Raw genomic sequence first — 21,601 nt, 5'->3', positions numbered from 1 at the left:
TCCATTATTATAGCAGGTCTGCATATGAAGGTCTGATATAGCAGTCACTCCTGGAATACACAAATTGAAATAAATTCATGTACAGAACACATGTGTTTAAATATCCTGAAACAGGATACATGTGTTATGGAAAAGAAAAAGGTATGCAAAATGGAGATGCACATGTATCCCCACTCCCTGCAAATTGCATGTGTAGATGTCACCATTTTTCAATAGATACATGTGTTTATCGCCCATGTAAATAGCGAGCTGGCCACCGCTTACATAGCCTGGCACAATGAGCCACCCGAAGCTGTGGCAGCATGTATATGGTCCCACATAACCTAGCGGCCTTTAGTGGGCCCTAGTCATACATGATCAACATGGGAGGGAGGAAGTGCAAAATTTTCTAGGAAGAGAGCAACCTCCTGGTAGAGGCCTGATGGCCAACGTTCTGCACATACTGCAGCATGTAAGGTATGGGTAAGAATCTGAATGACCTTAGCAAGGTCTTAACATGTGTTCCCACTGCTCACACATACACACATGATAAATCACAGATAGCAAAGGGATGGCAGTTAAGGAGATGGCTTTTTTGTTTGGGGGGCACCGCAAACTCCGTCACAGACCCCGCCCAAGCTCCACCCCAGACCCCACCCCCATAATAGTACTAATTGTAATATCATTTTTTCCATTCATTTTTCATATATACACACAATATAATCTTATTAGCAATACATAATGGTTAACCACAAAATTAAACTACGCAAAGCACACTGTATGTTTCTCAACATTCATTTCTACCGGAACACCTGGCCTTGGTCACACATGCAGAACATAGATAACCCCTATACAAATACAGGAACAGCAACTAAAGTACTAATATATACAAACAAAACCCTGAGATGCAAGACTCTGCAAGCAGTACAACCCCCAGAGAAATAGAAACAGATGCATTTCTTCCTGAACAGTGCAAAATATAGACAGCAGATATATTTTCTCAAAACTGACACAATTCAATCACTAAATTGAAAATAAAATCATTTCCCCTACCTTTGTTGCCTGGTGATTTTGGTTTTCAAACCATCTTTCCCAGTCTCAGGCTGCACTTCCTTCTGTCTGTGCTCTTAACTGTGTATCCAGGGCACCTTATCCATTTGCTGTTTTTCTCTCCACTTGCTTCCATACATTCATCTTTTAGCATTAACTTTTAACATTCTATTTTCTTTCATTTTTTGCTTTCTTCTCAGAATCTACTTTTCCATACCTTCCCTTCCCATCTATCCATTTGTACCATCTCCTTTTTCTTCTCTCTATTCCCATCTATTCATAAGGAACAGTTTTTCTTATCTCTTCCCTGTCACACCCATTGCTGTGCACTATCTCCTCCCTTTGCCTCCCCTTCCCCTCCATCCCTATGCACCGTCTCATCCCTCACCTATGGTCAAACATCTCTGTCTTCCCCCTTCACCCCTCATATGGTCTGGCATCTTTCTCCTCTCCATCCCATAGCCTGGAATCTCTCTCCTCTCCCATGGTCTGGTATCTCTCTCTCCTTCCCTCCCTCTTCCCAAGGAATAACATCTCTCCCCTCTCCTTTCTGTGGTCTGGCATCTCTCTCTCCTCGCCTTCCCTTCCATTCTGTGGTTTGGCATCTCTCTCTCTCCTTCCGATTCCAGTAGTCTGAAATCTCTCCCTTCTTTGGGTCATCTCTCCTCCCTCCCAGTGTAACATTTCTGCCTCCCTCCTCTCCACCATTATCATGTCCAACATTTCTCCCTCTTTCTTCCTTTCCCCATATACATCATCTCTGTTTCCCTCTCACACCACACACCTATATCCAACAATTCTCTATTCTTTTTCCTTCCCCCACCGGCAGCATTTCTTTCTCCCCCTTCCCACTACTCCACCTATGCAGCATCTCTCTTTTCCTCCTTTCCTACCCCCCAACCCGTGTATTTGTCCTTCCCAACCCTCTCCCAATAAGTGCAGTATCTGTCTTTCCCAAATTCGTTAGCATCTGTCCTCCCTGCCTTCCCAACTCCCTACCCCCTGCGCCCAGCCTCTCCCTGCCAAGCTCAGCACCCAGTCCCCTTCCCTCCCTCCCCCATCATTGATGCTGATGCTGTACATCTCATTCTCCAGGACCAGATTTGTGGCCATTGAATAACAGAAATTTGTTGCTTAATCTCAATGATCCAAATATCTTTTAAAGAGGTTTTTTTAATTCATAAATTCAAAAATTAATTTATATCACTTGACAGCCTGATGTCCTAGGAAATCAGTCTGGAAACATAAGAATGACAAGCTATACTGATTTTTGAGATTTTGCCAATCAGGGAACCCTTTCTGAATGGCCTGCTTCAACTGCAACTATTTATATGTTTGAGATTTTGGAATACCGAATGATTGTTGCAGTTGTGAAAAATCAAGCATTTTCCCATTAGATATCACATCCTCTAACGTACCTGCCTGCATCCAATGCTTCCAGAGGATCTTAGACCTGCCAATCTGAATCTTAGAATTCAACCACAGGGACTGACATGTAGTCTGTTGTATCGGCTCAGATGTTAAATTATTTATGAATTGTAAGGTTTTCCATGTAGACAAAAGAATGCTATTGTACTTATAAATATGTGGTAATTTAATACTCAAAACATGACACAATCTCAATGAGGACATCATTTTCCATTCTAGCTAAAGCCAATCCGGAAGATGTTCCAAAACCTCAGGAAGGATCCAGTACATACCCTGCTGCATGATAAAAGCAGTAACTGACTGCAACCAATCACAGAGCGGCGTGGGACCAGGCAGGAAGTACACAGGTCATGCTCCTGCGTCACTCTTCTAAAGACACAGGCAGCCATCCCGGAGACTACGCTGGACCAACACTAAAAAAGGTACTGGGGTGGGGGAGTGCAGTGTATTTGTTCCATAAGAAGCACCCCCTTTTGGGAAGTGGAAAAAGTGTGTTTTATGGTCAGAAAAATACAGTAAATATTTTATACCCTCTTCCTTCCAAAAGAATGGGAATGATTCAAATAATCCTTTTGTACAATGTACATTAAGGGCTCCTTTTATCAAGCCGCACTAGTGGGATTAGCGCACGCAACCTTTAATCACGCACTAACCCCCACGCTGGCCAAAAAACTACCGCCTGCTCAAGGCAGGCGTTAGCAGCTAGCATGGCCGGAGGTTTAACGCGCGCTATTACGCACGTTAAACCGCTAGCGTGACTTGATAAAAGGAGCCCTAAGTGGCAAGACCTTTGATTTACTCCAATTTATTTTATATACAGAAAATTTTCCAAATCTATCAATCAATTCCAGTAAATGCAGAATGATAGATTCAGGATTTTTCAACTGAAGCAAGATATCATCTACATAAGCAGAGATCTTAAACTCCCGACCTGCATAAGGAATTCCCTGTATCTCCTTCACCTGCCATCTATCCAGTATCAAGGGTTCCATAACAATATCAAAAAGCAAAGGAGACAAGGGACAGCCCTGTCTAACTCCCCCTCCCCACTCTGAGAAAGTATTATTAATAGATAATCTGGCAGAAGGGGAGCTATACAAGGTTTGAATCATTTGTATAAATCCAGATCCTATACAAAATCAATCCATTGCTTGATACACAAAAGTCCACTCCACATGATCAAAGGCCTTCTCTGCATCCAAAGAGACATAGAAAGCCGGATCATACATATTTTTTGACAAATTTAACATGTGAAATGCCAGTCTAGTGTTATCAGATGAATGTCTGTGAGCAACAAAACCAGTCTGGTGCAATCCAATCTTATAAGGAAGAGCTTTGGCTAATCTTAGAGCCAATAACTTAGCCAAAAGTTTTCCATCCACATTGATTAACGAGATAGGCCTGTAGTTCAAAATCAACATGGGATCTCTAGTTGGCTTTGGCAAAACTATGGTTAGAGATTCAGCCATAGAACCTAAAATACAACCTTCAGTTAGTTGTGACTGATATAAATTTAAAAGATGGGGTAGAAAGTGTATTTTGAAATGATTTGTAAAACACCACCGTGAATCCAACACCACCCGGAGTGGATCCAGCTCTGAGGGACTTCAACGCTGTTTGAAGTTCTTGAAGTGATATAGGAGCATCAAGATTCCTTTTCAATGCTCGGGAAGTTTGGTCTCTGAATCTGTTTTAAAAATTCCAAACCTTGAACGTCCTTTTCTGAATAAAACTCAGAGGGGTATAAAGCTTTATAATATTTCAAAATATTGTAAGATATTTCCAATTTGAGAATGAGTTTCCCCCTTCTCATCTTTAATAGCCACTATTTTAACTTTTCTTTTTTTAGCTTTAAGGTAATTAGCTAACACTTTTACTGCTTTATTCGAGTTTCCATAATACAAAGCTCGCTGAGAACACAAATCTTTCCTAGCCAGCTGAGAGGAAATCAGAAGGATCGGATCTATACTAGATTTATAACCTGGTGTGTTAAGTTATCTTAAACAAAAACATAATTGATTCTTGAGAATGATTGAACTTGGGAACAAAAAGAAAACTCCCAAGCATTAAAATGAAACAACCTCCAAATATCTTTTAATCCACACGAGTTTACCAAATTATCTAATCCTAGAGACCTGAGTTGTTTACTAGGTTGCTTGTCTAACAATGGGTCCATGACAGCATTGAAGGCACCAGCCACAATTAAATTAGTTGAAGCCAATGACAGAATCATTTGTTGAGTTTCTTAAAAAAAAATATCAGCCTGATTATTATTAGGGGCATATATGTTAATAAGCTTCAGGGCATCTTTTCCTGAGATCATATCAATATGAATCCATCTTCCCAGTGGGTCAGCAGTAGCCTTACCAAATAAAGCAGAGCATTTCCTATTGACCAGGATAGCCACACCAGCTTTCTTTCCCAACACAGCTTTCTTTCCCAACCTACCCACTTTTCCCGCAAGTTCCTATGCAACCAACATCCAGAACCTCAACAGGAGACCCCTCACAACAGGAAACTCGAACCACCACCCAAACACTCAATACCCTATCACCATAACATGGAGTAGAAGACCTGCACACCACAAAACCAAACCCCAACATCATCCCAAAACTCTCATCTACCCTGAAACGGAACACAGTCAGCAAGCAGACATCACTTCCATAAACTGTGCATATGTAAACATCAGAGCCATAGGACCCAAAACAGACCATATAAAAAACTGGATAACAACAGAAAACCTAGACTGTCTCTTCCTCACAGAAACCTGGCTAACCTCAGACACAGACCCTAGAATAACCGAGGTATGCCCTCAGGGGTACAAAATATCAGTGACCTGCAGAGAAAAAAAAGAGGAGGAGGTCTAGCAATAATAACCAAGGACTCCCTTACCCTAAACATACTAGAAAAAACATCCACCCCACAAATGGACTTTCTCGCCTGCCATCTCACAAGCACTACTCTAAATAACTCATTAAACTGCATGCTCTGCTATATAACACCAGGCAACTGGACCACAGCGAGACCGGAATTTGAAAACTTCATTTACCAAAACTCCTTAACTGCGGAATACAACCTTATCCTAGGAGACCTAAATCTTCACCTAGATGACCCAACTTCCACACCAGCAAAAAACTGTCTATCCTTCCTCAATGCCCTGTCCTTCCAAATCCTAAACCCACAAACCACACATGAAAAAGGTCATCAACTGGACATTGCAGCATTCATGACGCACCAACGATCCACCCCAGTAATTCAAACCCCCAAAGGTACCTGGTCCCCATCGCTTTGGTCAGACCACTTCACCTACAACTTCAAAATCAATTGGAACAAGACCAAAACCACACCTCAATCTAACATAAAAAGAACATATACCTCACGCAAATATATCGAACCAACCACCTTCTGGTCAAAAGTAGATGAATCACTCCAAGACCAAGACCCAAAAAACTTCATCTCTCACTGGAAACATATGTCCACCAACATCCTTGATGAATTAGCCCCACTACAAACCAAAACCAGAACCAGCAGAAGATTAGACCCATGGTTTGACAATGAACTGCTCCAACTCAAGAGACAATGTAGAAGATTAGAAAGAAAATGGAGAAAAACAAACCTAGAACAAACAAAAACTGCTTGGAAAAACATCATCAAACAATACAAACGACTACTAAAAGACAAAAGGAAAACTCATTACTCAAATCTTATAGGCACAGAAACCCAAGACACCAAAAAACATTTCCAAATCTTAAAAGATCTGACAGACACCAAACCCTACACAACCACAAACAATACCCGACCCCCATCAGCTACCTCTTAGCTGATCACTTCAAGAACAAAATTATCAATGCCAGAGCCACCCTCGATTCTACCCCATCCCACCTAAGCATAATCACAACTCACCCCACAGAAAAAGATTCAACCGCAGCAGACAGAACTTGGTCTCAATTCACCAACATACAATGGCCCGAGTTCAATAACCTCTACAAAAAATACAGCCACGCCTCCTGTGACTACAACCACTGCCCTTCTTACCTCCTTACCACCTCCAGTGTAAAATTCCGAACACTACTTCTACAATGGATTCAATCCACGCTCACGGATGGCATTTTCCCCACTGTACTCAGCAAAATCATCATCACTCCAATCCAAAAAGATCCAAAAGGACCACCAGACCAACCCTCCAACTTCAGACCTATTGCCTCAATACCGCTATACGTCAAACTTACAGAAGGCCTAGTGGCCAAACAACTCACTAATTATCTGGATGACCATAACATACTCCACCCCACGCAATCTGGCTTCAGATCCAATTTCAGCACAGAAACTCTCCTAGCCTCCCTTATGGACACAATCAGACAACACCTCAGCACAGGGAAAAAAATGCTCCTTATACAATTAGACCTGACCGCAGCCTTTGACCTAGTTGATCACAATATCCTTCTGCAAATCTTGGACGCAATAGGTGTCTCTGATAAAGTATACGCTTGGTTTGAAGGCTTCCTAAAATCCAGAACCTACAGCGTAAAATCAAACAACGTAAAATCAGAACCTTGGGCAAACCCCTGCGGAGTACCACAGGGTTCCCCACTGTCCCCCACCCTCTTCAACCTATACACTGCCTCTCTCGGAACACATCTGAACAATCTAGGTATAACCACCTATAGCTACGCGGACGACATTACCATCCTCATACCTTACGATCAGCCTAAACCCACCATGCCAAACATCCTACACCGAATACTTAATACAGTTATGATCTGGATGAAAGATCACAAACTTAAACTCAACCCAGACAAAACCAAATTCATCCTATTCGAAAATGACAAAATCCAAACCTCAACAAATTTAGAACTCAACTCAATCAACTATCCCATCCAAACCACCATAAAACTACTAGGGATGACCTTAGACAGAAGCTGTACCATGCAACCACAAATAAATAATACAATCCAGAAATCCTTCACAATCATGAGAAATCTGAGACAAGTCCGGAAATTTTTTGAAAGAAATCAATTCCAGCTTAAAGTACAATCTTTAATCCTAGGACTGCTAGACTATTGCAACATCCTTTTCCTCCCATGCCCTGCTACTATGATCAAACAACTTCAAACAATCCAAAACATAGCCTTGAGACTCATCTTCTCATTAAGAAAATTTGACCACATCACAGAAGCTTACATCAACTCACATTGGCTACCAATCCAAGGAAGAATACAATTCAAATTCTACTGCATGCAATTTAAATCCCTAAATGGAGACAGTCCTTCTTACCTGAATAACCGCCTCAACCAAGCATCCACACTCAGACACAGAAAAGCGCACTCCCCATTCATACCTCCTCCGATCAATGAAGTAAAAAGATCAAAGCTTCACGATGGCCTCCTAGCCACTCAAGCCGCAAAAATGGATACCCGAATCTCCAACCTACTGATGACCACATCAGACTACAAGACATTCAGAAAAGAAATAAAAACAATACTTTTTAAGAAACTCCTAAATCAGCCCTAACTTCACCTAATTTTACCTCCATGTACACAATTTCCTGTAAACTGTATTTATCCTTACCTCGAAATTACCTATCTACCACTCTAATGTATCTTCGATAACTACATTGTAACCCCGTTTATAAATCTTTTGTAAGCCGCCTTGAACCGCAAGGTAATGGCGGAATAGAAATCCCTAATGTAATGTAATGCAAAAAAGCAGTGTTTCACCCATCCTCCCTCCAACTTACTGGCTTCAGATGAGGAAAGATGTGTCTCCTGCAATAAATAATCATCAGCCTCATGTTGTTTCAAACAATTCAATATTTTTTCCTTTTTATAGGGTGATTAAGCCCATATACATTTAATGAATAGAGTTTCATAGCCATTATCTTGGACAAATATATAATATAACAAAATCAAATAATTTCAGAAAAATCTCCACACACATCCGTAACCCTTTCCACCCCAGACCCACCCCTCCCACATGAATAAATCCTTCACAGTGAACTTAGATTCGTGTGATCAGACCTTATACACCCTCCCCTCCCCCTGCCTTCCATCAACTAATATAAATGACAATGAACCCTATTATATAAATATTATATCTTATATATACAGTATTCCCCCGATATTCACGGGGATTCCATTCCAGGAACTCCCACGAATCTTGAAAAACTGCGAATACGGTTTTTAGTGGGGGAGCAGGAGAGGGCAGCTGGAGAGACAGGAGAGAACAGCCAGAGTGCTTTGACACGCAGCTCCTGATTGGTGAGGTCTAACTTTAGTGCAGGAAGAGGTGGTTAGAGCATACCGCGAGTGATTTCCTTCACTCGCTGGCACTCTGGCTGCTCTCTCCTGCCCAGTCATTCGCGGTCGGAAAATACCGTGAATGACTGGGACCACGAATTGCCGACCATGAATGATCTGGGGAGCACTGTATATAAAACCATTAAAAATAAAATAATCATGCCCCAGTAAACTAAATATATAAATCCATAATCATTACTATAACATTAATTACGTGCTTAAACCACCCTTAAAAATAATAAATTAAGGAATTGATAAGCTTAAATAAGCAATTAATTAAGAAAAGATCAAAATAGGAGCACAATATTCCATAAGTGATATACTAAAATCCTGTTATCAAACCTTCACATCATGCCCATAGCCTCCCACCATTTTACTTCACACTCACCTCATTCAGTATTCTTCATTCACACTTTAATTATAAGATTTTCATCATTCACTCAATCACAGACCATATCTTATTTATATCACCCCCATTCAAAGTAAAACTATCATGCAATATCCCATTTTATTCCTCAAAATAAAATAAAACAAATAAAAATACCCATATGGAATAAAAGACCTGGACTTATCAAACCATAACTATGAACCCACTTTTCCTGTGAGCAATTTCAGATCTGTCATACTTTGCTCCACAGAGTCCATCCGAGTCATGCATAAGACCAGTTGCTATGAAATATTAGCAACCTCTTCCTTCACACTTGTCATCTTAGTATTAGTATCTGATATACGGGTCTTCATGCTATTTAGCTGAGCCATCACCGTTTCTAAAACTTCTGATGAGGATTCTGAAGGCAAGGGGACCTTTGAAGGAGTGGGAGGATCTGGTTTCGACCGTTTCCCTCCACCAGACCCTTCAAAAGCAGCATCTATCTTTTGTTGCCGAGTTGATGCCATTTAAGAAGTTATTTTTCAGAAATATCCTTTAATTTTATACTAGCAATCAAAGGGAAGAGAGGAGCTCAGTGATCAGACATCTGACCTCATCCGTGCCTAAGCCATGCCTCCATGTCGAGCCATTTTCAAAAAGTGGCGTCGGCATTTGGCAACAAAAATAAGCACCTGGTCCAGGGGTGCCAGATAGTGTCAGAGACTGTTAGAAAGCTAGAAGCTCTGTGTTGTGATGCAGCGGGAGAGATGCCCATTCTCTTCGCTGCATCACAACACCTCTCCCTGCAGCAGTGGCGAACACAAACCCCCCCCCCCCTGAAATGGCGGTGACACCTCCCCCTGCAGCTGGAGAGATGCCTACTCTCTCCTGCTGCCCTAAAATCCCTGCTGTAACCCAACCCCTCCCCACCGCAGCAAGAGAGATGCCTAATCTCCCCTGCTTTCAAGTGACCCCCCCCCCCGTATCCGCTACACCCCTCACCCTTACCTCAAAATAGATGACCTGGAGGGACGTGAACACTATCATCCCAGCTGCCTGTGTTGTCTAAAATGGGCCTTCCCCTCCCCAGTGCATCTTTGGATGCACCTTGGAGGGGCCTGAGGCTCTGATTGGCCCAAGTTGTTTAAGGCCCCTCCCATGGGCTCTGATTGGCCCAGACACCTAAGGCCCCTGCTATAGGGTATCCAGGCCAGTCAGAGCCTTAGGCCCCTTCCTGATACATCCCGAGATTTTAGGGCAGCGGGAGAGTGTGGCCATATTTCCCACTGCAGGGATTGTCACGGCAGGAATTTTAGGGCAACGAGAATATGTGGGCATCTCTCCTGCTGTTGTGTTTTTTTCATGAAAGTGTTTTGCTTTTTGTGCATGTGCTCATTGCTATCACCAGTGAAATTTAGCTACTGTCTGCCGATCTCATTTGCATGCATGATTTTTTGAGAATGTCTCAGATTTTTAGATTCACTATCAAAAAGGCTGTGTTAGCAGACTGTCGCTTTTTAACGCGAGCTTTTGAGAATCCTGGCTTGTTTTTTTGGATCATGGTTCCCAATTATTTTGGATTTGCAAAGAACCCTAATTAACTGGAAAACAAACACCTAAATGTATAATTTATAAGCAGGTAAGAATAGAATCCCTATATATACCTTTTAACCCTGTCTTATTGTACATCATCTAAATTTTAAAGTCACGCTGCAGCCATAAGATTATCTTCACTATGTCTGCAGTCAATTTTGAAGCACAGTAACAGCAGAATTCTTTCCTTTCTCTAGATACGGTGATCTTCTGAAGTACCTGCATCAGCACTTCTCCCTATATTCTGTATCATCTTACAGATGGATTCTTTTTTTTTTCTCCAAGAACTTGTCCAATTTTCTTTTGATGTTATTTAGTGTTGTACCCATGACAATCTTCATAGGAAAGATGTTCCATAATTTAATCACTCTGTGAGCTGTGGAGAATTGTTTTTCCTCCACAGGTAGGGAAATGTATTTCCTCTTTGTTTAGTTTATTTCTCCTGAGAATACCTGTAATGTCAATCTAGAGGCTATTGATATATTTGTTATGGTTTATTAAATCCCTGTTCTTTTTGTTTTTTAGAAAAAAAAATTAGAAAATAAGGCAGTTTGGTCATCAACATATATACTAAGGCTTCTATCATTTTTATTATATTAATGGTTCTTTTTGGTCTTTTTTTTATTATGCTGTATGGGGTGAATTTCATCATTAGTTTTATATGGTATAAAATGATCCTTAGGTGCAGGGGAAGACAATGTCTCTCCCATAGAGAAGATGAGGCTTCTGTGTTGCAAAAATTTCATCAACAAGGTGCAAAGGTTCACTGTGTAGTTCAATCAGTCACCTCCAGCATTACAAACATAAGTCATACTGAACGCAATATCTTGCAAGGTCTAAGTGGAGAGTAGGAGTCAGAGAAGAGGCACAAAAGACATGAGAACAGAACATGGCTGCCAGCCAAAATTCTCAAGTAAGGCATGCATATTCCTTGTGTTAGGTTAAATGTCATTATACTCAGTTCTTGCTTCAGATCAAATAGTCCCTTGTTTAGTAGCCAGTGTTCATCTTCTCTCAGAGAAACACAAGCAAAAATCTCTTCCATATGCTGGATTGGCAGTACAGTTTTTCCCCCCAATCATGTATGACTGACAGTTTAATACAGGGGTGACTCAAGGCAATTTGCTTCCTGATGCGAGGGATGAGATGCTGCTGCTTCTTACAAAACAGGAAGCCAAGATAGGAGTCCCCAGAGATGTGTTGAGGTTGCTGGAGAGAGGGGGGTGATAAAGAGGTTCATTTTAGAAATCTGATTAGACTGCTAACTGGGTGTTTGGGGGGTAGGGATATGTGGGTAAGTATCTGGGAAAAGAGATAGGACGTTCAGGGCAATGGAAATGTGTAGGATTTGCAGAGAGGTATATGGGTCAGTAGGGGAAAGAGATGGCCATGGGCATCAGAACGGGGTGGGGGGGAGTTGCAGGTGCCATGGCACCCCAAAAAAATCTCATACCTTGCTACCACTGCTGCGGCAAAACAAAGATAAAAGCATTGTGGGGGTGAGGTTGTTCTGTCCTGGAACTATAAGTGATTTCAAAAGGGGGTGGGGCCGGCAGCTATGAGGATGAACAGAGCAGTCCTGCAACACCTTTATCTTTGTTTTGCTGCTGCTGGAGAGAGGGGAAGAGACACACTGGATGCAAGGGGGCGGGAGGGGGTCAGGCAATGGATGGAAAGGGGAAGAGGAGGTCAGGTACTGGATGAAACGGGGGAGAAAGGGAGTCAGGTACTGGATGGAAGGAGGAGAGAGTAGGTCAGACGCTGGATGGAAGGAAGAGAAGAGGGAGGGGGGAAGATTCTGGATTGGGGGGAAGAAAGAGGATAGAGTTAATGAGAGACTGGAAAATAGGAGAGCCATAGTGAGGGAAAGAGATAGCATGCTAGATTTAGGTTTAGTTTCTCTTCACTCTCCGCCAAACACCTCTCACTTTTGCTTCACGTATCACTAACATCCCCAACTCAAGCTCTAGCCCAGCCTTCTTTTAACTTTGCCCTCTAGACTAGCTCTCGGGCTTAATACATTTTTTTAAAAAAATTATATTTATTATCCTCTATCGTAATAAAATTGTCTTGCTTAAAATGAATCAGCAGTCACTGATTGTGGCAGTAATTTTAAAATATCTGATGGGACTTTGCACCACATATCAAAAAGTAAGTTTGTACATACAGTATGTGCATATGTGTTTTTTTCCTTCTGAGCCATGTACACTTTTGAAAATATAAAGTTATACGCATTCTTGCATTTCCTTTCCTAACCTTGCCCCTCAGGTAAATGTTGGTATGCTGTGAAACAATATACTGAACTTTCTTTTATCCTTGGAAAGGATGGGCAATTTTCAAACGACCTTTTAATAAAAAAAAAGCAGGCATTTATCTTTGTAACTTGCCTTTGCAAATAACCCTGTATGCCACTGGTCTCAAACTCACGGCCCACCAGGTACTATTTTGAGGTCCTCGGTATATTTATCATAATCACAAAAGTAAAATAAAAGTTTCTTGATCATATCTCTCTTTAACTATAAATTACAATATTATTATTAAGTCTTAGCCAAAAGGAAAGATTTATAAACTACTAGCTGATGCCCCGGCGTTGCACGGGTATTTAATTATAGCAATAACACTGTAAATGGATTTAAATAAAGATACTTTATAGTGGTGAATGAAATAATTTTGTTACAGCTTTATAAAAAGTAAAATATTCAAAGTATAATGTGAAATATTTGACAAAATGAATACAATTCAACTAACACAAAAATTGATTATAAACAACATTTTTAGTTTCACCTCCAGGAGCAAGAACATATACATTCTTGGGTGAACCCACCCTTCCCACGTGTGCAGGTGGGCCGCGAGACCCCCAGAACATATCACCCCAGGTAGTGAAGGATCTGCATACCAAGTTTCGTTCAAATCGGTCCCACAGCTTCTTACATTTTTTCCATTGACTTGAATGGGTGAAATCAGATTTTCTGTTTGTAGCTCCGCCCATGTGTGCAGGTGGGCCGCGAGACCCCCAGAACATATCACCCCAGGTAGTGAGGGATCTGCATACCAATTTACGTTCAAAGCGGTCCCACAGCTTTTTACATTTTTTCCATTGACTTGAATGGGTGAAATATGATTTTCTGTTTGTAGCTCCGCCCACGTGTGCAGGTGGGCCGCGAGACCCCCAGAACATATCACCCCAGGTAATGAGGGATCTGCATCCCAAGTTTCGTTCAAATCGGTCAAGCCGTTTTTGAATTACAGGGAGAAAGGCAGCTTCTTACAGTTTTTCCATTGACATGAATGGGTGAAATCTGATTTTCTGTTTGTAGCTCCGGCCACGTGTGCAGGAGGGCCTCGAGACCTCCAGAACATAGCACCCCAGGTAGTGAGGGATCTGCATAACAAGTTTCGTTCAAATCGGTCAAGCCGTTTTTGAATTACTGTGAGAATGGCAGCTTTTTACATTTTTTTCCATTGACATGAATGGGTGAAATATGATTTTCTGTTTGTAGCTCTGCCCACGTGTGCAGGTGGGCCGCAAGACCCCCAGAACATATCATCCCAGGTAGTGAGGGATCTGCATACCAAGTTTCGTTCAAATCGGTCAAGCCGTGTTTGAATTACAGTGAGAATGGCAGCTTTTTACATTTTTTCCATTGACATGAATGGGTGAAATCTGATTTACTGTTTGTAGCTCCGCCCACGTGTGCAGGTGGGCCGCGAGACACCCAGAACATATCACCCCAGGTAGTGAGGGATCTGCATACCAAGTTTCGTTCAAATCGGTCTAGCCGTTTTTGAATTACTGTGAGAATGGCAACTTTTTACATTTTTTCCATTGACATGAATGGGTGAAATCTGATTTTCTGTTTGTAGCTCCGCCTATGTGTGCAAGTGGGCCGCGAGACCCCCAGAACATATCACCCCAGGTAGTGAGGGATCTGCATACCAAGTTTCGTTCAAATCGGTCAAGCCGTTTTTGAATTACTGTGAGAATGGCAGCTTTTTACATTTTTTCCATTGACATGAATGGGGAAATCTGATTTTATGTTTGTAGCTCCGCCCACATGTGCAAGTGGGTCGTGAGACCCCCAGAACATATCACCCCCGGTAGTGAGGGATCTGCATCCAATTTTCATTCAAATCGGTCCCACAGTTTTTTACATTTTTTCCATTGACTTGAATGGGTGAAATCTGATTTTCTGTTTATAGCTCCGCCCACGTGTGCATGTGGGCCGCGAGACCCCCAGAACATATCACCCCCGGTAGTGAGGGATCTGCATACCAATTTTCGTTCAAATCGGTCCCACAGCGTTTTACATTTTTTCCATTGACATGAATGGGTGAAATCTGAGTTACTGTTTGTAGCTCCGCCCACGTGTGCAGGTGGGCCGCGAGACCCCCAGAACATATCACCCCAGGTAGTTAGGGATCTGCATACCAAGTTTCGTTCAAATTGGTCAAGCCGTTTTTGAATTACTGTGAGAATGACAGCTTTTTACATTTTTTCCATTGACATGAATGGGTGAAATCTGATTTTATGTTTGTAGCTCCGCCCACATGTGCAGGTGGGCCGCGAGACCCCCAGAACATATCATCCCAGGTAGTGAGGAATCTGCATACCAAGTTTCGTTCAAATCGGTCAAGCCATTTTTGAATTACTGTGAGAATGGCAGTTTTTTACATTTTTTCCATTGACATGAATGGGTGAAATCGGATTTTATGTTTGTAGCTCCGCCCACGTGTGCAGGTGGGCCGCAAGACCCCCAGAACATATCATCCCAGGTAGTGAGGAATCTGCATACCAAGTTTCATTCGAATCGGTCAAGCCGTTTTTGCGTGATCGCGGCACATACACACATACACACACACATACACACATACATACCTCCGATTTTATATATATAGATAAAGAGTTTTATCTCATGCAAAATTGTCATTTCTTTAATAAGACATTAACAGTTTTTTTCTGAGGCCCTCCAAGTACCTACAAATCCAAAATGTGGCCCTGCAAAGGGTTTGAGTTTGAGACCACTGCTCTATGCCATGTTGTTACCTTGGCTAAGACTTGGAAAAAAAATTCCCTAATTTTAACCTTCTCCTGAAAACTATGTGCTCAAAATGCAATCATACTTGAACTTTGACTGCAACTTCACATCCATATATTGGAAACAATCTAGTATTACTTAAGGAATATTAAATAAAAGAAAATGTGAACACTTGGACCAGTTTACATACACTGGAGCCAAATATGTGCAGCTGGTTTGGATACAAGAAAGTTGAACACATCTGAAGCTGTACTTACAGAGATATAGATTGGCCAAAAATGTTGATATATATTATATTGAATCTATAACTTTAGGAATTTGTCTTTTCCATAAATGTTCAGGCAGTTATATGTCTTTTAATTTCTGAAAATGTATTTTCTTCAAGCTGTACTCCATCACTACAAGAACCACTCATAACTCTATAGATGCCATCACCTTTAATTAGGATGCCACAATATTCTAACAAGATGGCAGCCGATTAAGTCACCATTTGTGCTGTCTCCCTTTGCTCTCTTTTATTTCTTTTATTTTTGGTTTTCTTTCTTGCTGTTTTTCTGTTTATTTATTTAATTTATTTAAGTATTATTTTATTTGTGTTAATTTTTGTATCTTCTTTGTGTTTTTTTTTTACTCTGGTTATCATTCCATTTATGGACTCTGATTTGACAGTTCAGATTAGACCGTTATTCCTAGTCTGTCAATAAGACCTCATTCTCACCTGGTATTCCTGCACCTTTGGCAATCCTGAGTTGTGCCTGACAACTTGCCTTTTTTCTCTCCTAATGTTTGCTGGCGATCCTGTGCTATGCCTGGCGACCGATCCATTACGAGTGGTACTAATGCTGAGTTGGAGAGGGAGTGCTGCCGAGGTCGGCGGAGGGTGACTGAATCACCGAATGGAGGCGGTTGTCGAGGCGGAGGTGCCAGGGCTGGGATGGTAGGCGTGGACTATAATCTCCCTGCAGCTAAACAAACTTGGATCCCCTACTGGCAATGCGACACCAGCAGGATGGGAGGTCTGGAGAATGGCTTTTTTATCATGCCGGAGTATTACAGCGTCAGATGTCCCACAGCCGACTTGGATCACTGTTTATGAGTTACGATATCTTCAAGGGTTGAGTGAACTGCACTATCCTGACCAAAAAGCAGAGAATCGAAGCTGGAAGATCTGTGAGCTGTTGAATGTAATGAACAGTAATCCAGAAAATCGAGAAATGCTTCTCTCTGCTTTAAAAAGTGATCCCATGGCTGATGTGCAAAGCTCGATGATGGCGGTTGCCCAGCTGAAACAGCTAAAGCCCTAGAGACGATAACATTGATGACTGAGGGAAATAAAATCAAGTCCTTCCTGACTTTTGTCCTATTATGTATATTATATCTATTTCTTTTTATTTCTTTTGTTTAGTTTTCATTTACAAATTTTCTTAGAATTCTATTGCTTAACTGTTTTTCATTCCATTCTATTCATATGCCGTCCTCTACCTTTTCTTTCTCCTCACTTCAAATGTTTATTTCCTTCCTATATTTCTATATTTGATTAATTTTTAAAATTATTTTCTATTTAATTAGTTTCTTTCTATTACTTTATTATTTTGGTATGTACATTTTGTTTTTCAACAGTATGATATTGAGAGTTCTATGTATTCTTGTTAGGATGCTTTATATCTCATTTCCGCTATCTTTATTTTCTTATCTACTATTTGCTAATTTTGTTTGTTCTTGGTACTTTAGTTAGATTGTGAGCCTTCGGGACAGTAAGGGAATTTCAAAGTACCCATTCTTTATTTAATTCATCTTATTTTATTCTATCCTTTATTGTATATTTAATGTATATTTCTCTGTAAACCACTTAGAACTTAACGGATTTAGCGGTATATAAGAAATAAATAACATAACATAACATAACATAACATTTATTTGTAGGTGGTCATGGTCAACTGTATCTGCTAAGATGGGGTTAGCTTTTATTTATTCTTTCCAACCTAGAGGAAGTTGGAAAGAATAATACTAAAGGAGTTGAGAATGTCTGATCTTCTACCTCTCTGTCTGTCTGGGGGCAAAAAATCTCTCCAAAAATTTAAGAGAATATGATAAACTTGGCACGAGGGAAAAACTGGTAAAAAGCCATGAATCTGAAAATGTGCCAAATTGGACTCTGGGTCCAACGAAATACTTTCCACTCCCCCAAAAAATGGCCGAATGCATTTCTCAGGGTGAAGGAGTTCTAATTTCTGTAGCATAGAAAAATTAATGGAATGGGACTGGCAAAGGAAACAGCGAGGCAGACAGTCTGTGATATCCAAGATGGAAGACAGACTAAAGAAGACCTTAATGAGAAGTGGTCTTTATTATTTCTTTTAAAAGCTCCCAGGTATAAAACACTTGACTGATGTGACCACGTTTCATCTGTCGGCTGCATCAGGAGCAATACATACCAGTTGGTGATCAATTCTAGCTTCCACTTCAGCCTGGGCTCTTTTGTGTTGAAAGGATATATTTAGCAGTCAGAGTAGTTTGCCTAAATAACAGACTACCAAACACTTAGCCAGTTAGTGCTGAATATTGGCTTAACCAGCTAAGTTTCCATGGCCAAAAGTAAAGGTGAATATTCAATGCCAGTTATTGAAAATTACCCAGCATTGAATATCTGGGTCAGCGCCAACTGTGGGAGGCAGCACGCCTAAGTCCCATTGTCTGAATATCAGCCCCTTAGGGCTCCTTTTACAAAGACAGGCTAGGGCCTTAACGCGCAGAATAGCGTGCACTAGCCGCTACCTCCTTCTTTTGAGTAGGCGGTAGATTTTTGGCTATTGTGCGCTAATCTGGTGCATGTGGTAAAGCCCGTAGCGTACCTTCGTAAAAGGAGCCCTAAGTCTTTATTGTATGACATTATTCCCACAACGGCTCTACATGTTACAGCATGTTCCAATTTGGATTTTGCCTAAAGGATCTGAGTATATTGAAAAATTTTGCTTGTGGGTGACAAAAAAGTCTAAATGTTGACGCAAAAAAACCACTCACCAAGAATTGAAACAGTGAGGGCTTAGGTGCTGAACTCTACTTGGGTAGCATTCAGCAGTGCGGTGGCAGCCAAAAATGCAAACATAAATGATCTAGAAACAGGGATGAAGTGTGAGATAATAAAACTTGCAGATGACACCAATTTATTCAGTGGAGCTTGGACTAAAGAGGACTGCGAAGAATTGCAAAGGGACTTGAACAAACTAGAAGAATGGGCGACGAAATGGTAGATGAAGTTCAACGTTGAGAAATGTAAAGTATTACATGTGGGAAGCAGAAACCCGAGGTACAACTATACGATGGGAGGGATGTCATTGAATGAAAGTACCCAAGAAAGGGACTTGGGGGTAATGGTGGACATGACAATGAAGCCGACGGCACAGTGCGCGGCAGCCGCTAAGTGAGCGAATAGAATGCTAGGTATAATCAAGAAGGGTATTACAACCAGAACGAAAGAAGTTATCCTGCCGCTGTATCGAGCGATGGTGCGTCCGCATCTGGAGTACTGCGTCCAATATTGGTCGCCGTATCTTAAGAAGGATATGGCGTTACTCGAGAGGGTTCAGAGGAGAGTGACACGTCTGATAAAAGGGATGGAAAACCTCTCATATGCTGAGAGATTGGAGAAACTGGGTCTCTTTTCCCTGGAGAAGAGGAGACTTAGAGGGGATATGATAGAGACACATACAAGATCATGAAGGGCATAGAGAGAGTAGAGAGGGACAGATTCTTCAAACTTTCAAAAAAATAAAAGAACAAGAGGGCACTCAGAAAAGTTGAAAGAGGACAGATTCAAAACAAATGCCAGGAAGTTCTTCTTTAACCAACCCGTGGTGGACACCTGGAATGTGCTTCCAGAGGATGTAATAGGGCAGAGAACAGTACTGGGGTTTAAGAAAGGATTGGACAATTTCCTGCTGGAAAAAGGGATAGAGGGGTATAGATAGAGGATTACTGTACAGGTCCTGGACCTGTTGGGCCGCCGCGTGAGCGGACTGCTGGGCACGATGGACCTCAGGTCTGACCCAGCGGAGGCATTGCTTATGTTCTTATGCTAGGAATGTGATGGTAAATAAGACCAAGAATATTATAATGCCTCTGTATCGCTCTATGATGCAACCACACCTTGAGAACTGCACTCAACTCTGGTCACCATATCTCAAAAAAGATATAGTGGAATTAGAAAAGGTTTAAAGAAGAGGATAGGGCTTTTCAGCTTGGAAAAGAGACGGCAGAGGGGAGATGTGATTGACGTCTACAAAATTCTGAGTGGTGTAGAATTGGTACAAGTGGATCAATTTTTTTATTCCATCAAAAATTACAAAAGTAGGGAACACTCAATTAAGTTACAGGGAAATAATTTTAAAACCAATAGGAGATATTTTTCACTCAGAGAATAGTTAAGCTCTGGAACACATTGCCAGAGGATGTGCTAAGAGCAGTTAATACGAGGGCTGTTCAAATAGTATCAGACCTTTATTCATAAAAAAACATACTCGTATTCAGATACAAGAATCTTATACTAATCTCCTTCAAAGTAGTCCCCTTGGGCTGCCACACACTTCTTCCAACTGTTGGAAGCAGCATGGAATGCCTCTTTTGAGATTGCTCGCAACTGGTCCATCGCATTCTGCATGATGTCTTCTCTTGATTTAAATCTGGTCCCTTTAAGGGGCATTTTCAGCTTGGGAAAAAGCCAGAAGTCACACAGAGCCATGTCGGGAGAGTAGAGAGCCTGAGGAATCACAGGTGTGTTTGTGTTTGGCCAGGAAACTCCATAACAAAATGTGAAGATTGGGCAGGTGCGTTATCGTGATGGAGCTGCCAATTGACCGCTGCCTACAGGTCCAGATGTTTACATCTCACAGCGTTATGAAGGTGACACAGAACCTCTTGGTAGTGCCCTTTGGTGATTCAACAATCCTGCATCACCAGAGTATTCACTTGGTCAATGACGATCTCATTTCTGGATGTTGAGGACCTACCAGAATGTGCTTCATTCTCCACTGATTTGCGGCCATCTCTGAAGTGGTTGTACCACTCCTTTATCTGTGTGGTGCCCATTGCTTCGTCCCTGAATGCCTGTTGAATCTTGCGGATCGTTTCCACTTGAGACTCAGCAAGCTTTCCACAAAATTTAATGTAGTAGCGTTCAACTTTTTCTATCATTTAGTCAAAAATGAAAATCGGACGGTGCTCACTTATACTTCCTCACTCATCGGCGGTCTGCCGGCAACTGACAGCTTCTTTAGGCAGGAAAAAATTCAATCATGCATACTAGGGTCGCCTATATAAATGCACCAAACCACGCCTCCCTAGCTTTATTTGTTTACGCAAGAAAAATTAAGATCTGATACTTTTTGAACAGCCCTCATATAGCTGTTTAAAAAAAGGTTTGGATAAGTTCCTGGAGGAAACGCCCATAGTTTGCTATTGAGACAGATATGGGGAAAGCCACTGCTTGCCCTGGATTGGTTGCATGGAATGCTACTACTATTTGGGTTTTTGTCAGATATTTGTGAGCTGGGCTAGATGGACCCAGTAAGACTACTCTTATGTTCTTATGCTTGCTCAGGCCTGACCATAGCATCCTGAGTCCAGCTAGAGCCAACTGGAGCCCCAGACATGGCTCTCTCCCAGTCACCTGTCACTGCTCCTACCACCTCTTTCTTCACCCATGCATCTGATTCTCTGATAAATAGATCTACCTTAATAAAAATTTATGGGCATTTCATTCCAGCCTTTTTGAAATCCAGCTACACTAACTGCTTTTATCATTTGCTCTGGCAATGCATTCCAGGGCTTAAATATGCATTGCATGCAAAAAT

At 41.5% G+C, this 21,601-nt stretch overlaps 1 protein-coding gene across 10 annotated transcripts in view; it reads right to left on the bottom strand.

Moving 5' to 3' along the window:
- Nucleotides 1-21,601, bottom strand: part of LAMA2 (laminin subunit alpha 2) — a 1,204,230-nt gene that overhangs the window by 905,109 nt on the left and 277,520 nt on the right. The window lies entirely within an intron of this gene.

The sequence above is a fragment of the Geotrypetes seraphini genome, chromosome 3 (genome assembly GCF_902459505.1).
Source record: "Geotrypetes seraphini chromosome 3, aGeoSer1.1, whole genome shotgun sequence".
Lineage (NCBI taxonomy): Eukaryota > Metazoa > Chordata > Amphibia > Gymnophiona > Dermophiidae > Geotrypetes > Geotrypetes seraphini.
This window is presented reverse-complemented; position numbering and strand designations above follow the sequence as displayed.